General features: G+C 40.0%; 1 non-coding gene across 1 annotated transcript; it reads left to right on the forward strand.

The window, feature by feature from the left end:
- The first annotated feature begins 1,599 nt into the window (after positions 1 to 1,599).
- On the forward strand, positions 1,600 to 1,706 carry LOC112999466 (small nucleolar RNA R71). The gene has a single exon (XR_003264653.1). It is a non-coding gene; the product is annotated as a small nucleolar RNA R71 (small nucleolar RNA).
- The last annotated feature ends 1,229 nt before the right edge of the window (positions 1,707 to 2,935 follow it).

Here is a 2,935-nt window from a genome sequence, read left to right on the forward strand (position 1 = left end):
ACATGGCCAATTATTTCAGCACGAAATACAGAAAGATCTTCAGATGGGTATTTCATAGCATCCAGAATATTAAAATGAACAATTATATCACCAAACTCCATGGATAGTGTGCCTGCATAAACATCTATCTTAGTTCTAGCAGTTTTCATAAAGGGTCTGCCTAGAATGATGGGAACTGATCCTTGAGAAAATCCATCTTCCATATTCAAAATATAAAAATCAACAGGGAAAATCAGTTCACCAACTCTAACTAAGACATCTGCTATGAAACCAACAGGGTAGGCAACACTTCTATTAGCTAAATGAATTACCACATCAGTTGACTACAAGGGACCTAGAGATAGAGAATTAAAAATAGACAGAGGCATAACACTAACAGAAGCTCCTAAATCTAGCATGGCATTGTCAAACTTACTATTCCCTATAATACAAGGTATGCTGAATGTACCTGGATCTTTACATTTTTCAGGAATTTGGGGAACAGATTTACCAATCAATGCGGAGACATTTCTGCCCATGCTAATTCGTTAACTTCCTTTAAGCTTTCTCTTATTAGTGCACAACTCCTTCAAGAATTTGGCATATCTTGGAATTTGCTTTATTGCATCCAGCAGAGGTATGTTTACCTCTACTTTTCTGAATGTTTCTAAGATCTCTTTCTCTGCCTCTTCCATTTTTTTGTTGGAAACTGCTCTTGGAGGGAATGGAAGAGGAGGAATGTGTTGCTTCTGCAAATCAGAATTACCAGTGGAAGATTCACCTGCACATAAATTGTTAGGTAAATTTTTGTCGTTACCTTTTTCTGGAGTAGAGTGAAGTTTGGCAGGTTCATTTTCAGATGAGGAAGGTGTTACGGGTTGAGGTCCTTGACACTGCTTTCCCGACCTCAATGAAATGGCACTGACATTTTTGGGATTTTGGACAGCTTGGGAAGGCAGCTTGTCAGAATTCTGGGGCTGTTGTTGATTCAATTGTGTAGCCAATTGTCCCATCTGATTGGTTAAGCTCTGAATGGAGGCTCTGGTCTCTTGTTGAAACTACATGTTCTGCATAGTCATTTGCCTCACAAGTTCTTCGAGGGAAGGTTGTGGAGGAGCCTCAACTGTTGGCTGTTTCTGGGGCTGTTGCTGTTGTTGGATTAGTGGAGGAATGTATGGTCTGCTTGGGCCAGCAACATTTTGGAAGGAAGGAGCAGGCTGCTGTTGTTGTTGCTGAGGGCTAGACCATCTGAGATTAGGGTGATTCCTCCATCCAGGGTTGTATCTGTTGCTGGAGAGGTCATAATTGTTCTGCTGTGGTTGATTTTGCTGCTGAGGTTGAGGAGGTCTATTGTAAATATTAGCAGCATAAGCTTCGGGCTGCTCAATTGCTCCAGGTTGCTGCATGGAAGGGCAAAGGTCTGTATGGTGGTCAGCAGAGGAGCACAAACCACAGACCCTTGTAAAAGGTACAAATTTCTGGTTCAAGGCCAGCTGGGTTACCAAGTTGACCAATGCATCCAGTTTGCCTTCAAGGGCTCCACCACTGGTAGCATCTATCATACTTCTCTCTATATTACTGAGTCCTTCATAAAAATATTGGAGAAGCAGCTGCTCTGAAATCTGATGGTGAGGGCAACTGGCACATAGTTTTTTAAATCTCTCCCAGTATTCATACAGGCTCTCTCCACTGAGTTGTCTAATACCTGAGATATCCTTCCTGATGGCTGTGGTCCTGGAAGCAAGGAAATTTTTTTCTAAGAATACTCTCTTCAGGTCATCCCAGCTCGTGATGGACCTTGGAGCAAGGTAATACAGCCAGTCCTTTGCCACTCCCTCTAAAGAATAAGGAAAAGCCTTCAGAAATATATGATCCTCTTGGACATCTGGGGGTTTCATGGTGGAGCAGACAATATGAAATTCCTTCAAATGTTTGTGCGGGTCTTCACCTGCAAGGCCATGAAACTTTGGAAGCAAATGAATCAGTCCAGTTTTAAGAACATATGGGACATCCTCATCAGGGTATTGGATGCACAAGCTTTCGTAGGTGAAATCAGGTGCAGCCATTTCCCTTAGAGTCCTCTCACGGGGTGGAGGTTGTGCCATGTTCTCAGAATGTTCAAAATCAGAATGCTCATAATCAGAATGCTCAAAATTGTAATGCTCAAAATCAGGATGTTCAAAATCACCAATAACAGAATGCACAGATTCACCAGTAATGGAATGCTCAGGATGATCAAAAGGTATAAAATGATGCCTAACTAATCTATGAAATGTCCTAGCTATCTCAGGATCAAAGGGTTGTAAGTCAGATGGATTGTCTCTAGTCATACACTACATTCAGCATGCACAACTAGTTGCTTTGTCATGTAAATAAAGGTGCAGGTTTGAACTACAACTACCCTCAAATGATATCCAAATGACTTGAAATTTTGTGAGTAACCTTATAAAATGATGAGAAGATAGCACAAAAAATTTCAGGCAAAAATTCAAAGTCTAACTATGGAAGCTAAAAATGGTAGGTTAAGAAAAATAAGTGAATAAAACTTAAAAAATAAAAAACTTTTGACAGAATCACTATTTTTGGACGATGGAGACCTCAGCCAGCCTATGGCAGGTTGCTGTGCGTAGGAAATTTTTTTCTACCCCAAATACATATATAATAATTGCGATTCTGATAACCGGAGCAAAAGTTATGGTCGTTTGAAGTTTCGACAAACACAAAATTTGCTACTTTTTTGAAACTTTCAAATCTGACCAAACTAAAGGCTCTAGCTATTTTTCCCACAAAATATAGATTAAAAGAAGTTACCACAAAAAAAATTCAGCCAAAAATAACAACTCTAGCTACTAAAACAAAAAATCTCAAATAATTCAGCATGGGTGGTCGCTAAAATCCGTCTCTACTTGATTTCTACTACTACTCTGTTTTGCCGCAAGCAAAAGTGGTTGCTAAG

The sequence above is a fragment of the Glycine max genome, chromosome 14, assembly GCF_000004515.6.
Source record: "Glycine max cultivar Williams 82 chromosome 14, Glycine_max_v4.0, whole genome shotgun sequence".
Classification (NCBI taxonomy): Eukaryota; Viridiplantae; Streptophyta; class Magnoliopsida; order Fabales; family Fabaceae; genus Glycine; species Glycine max.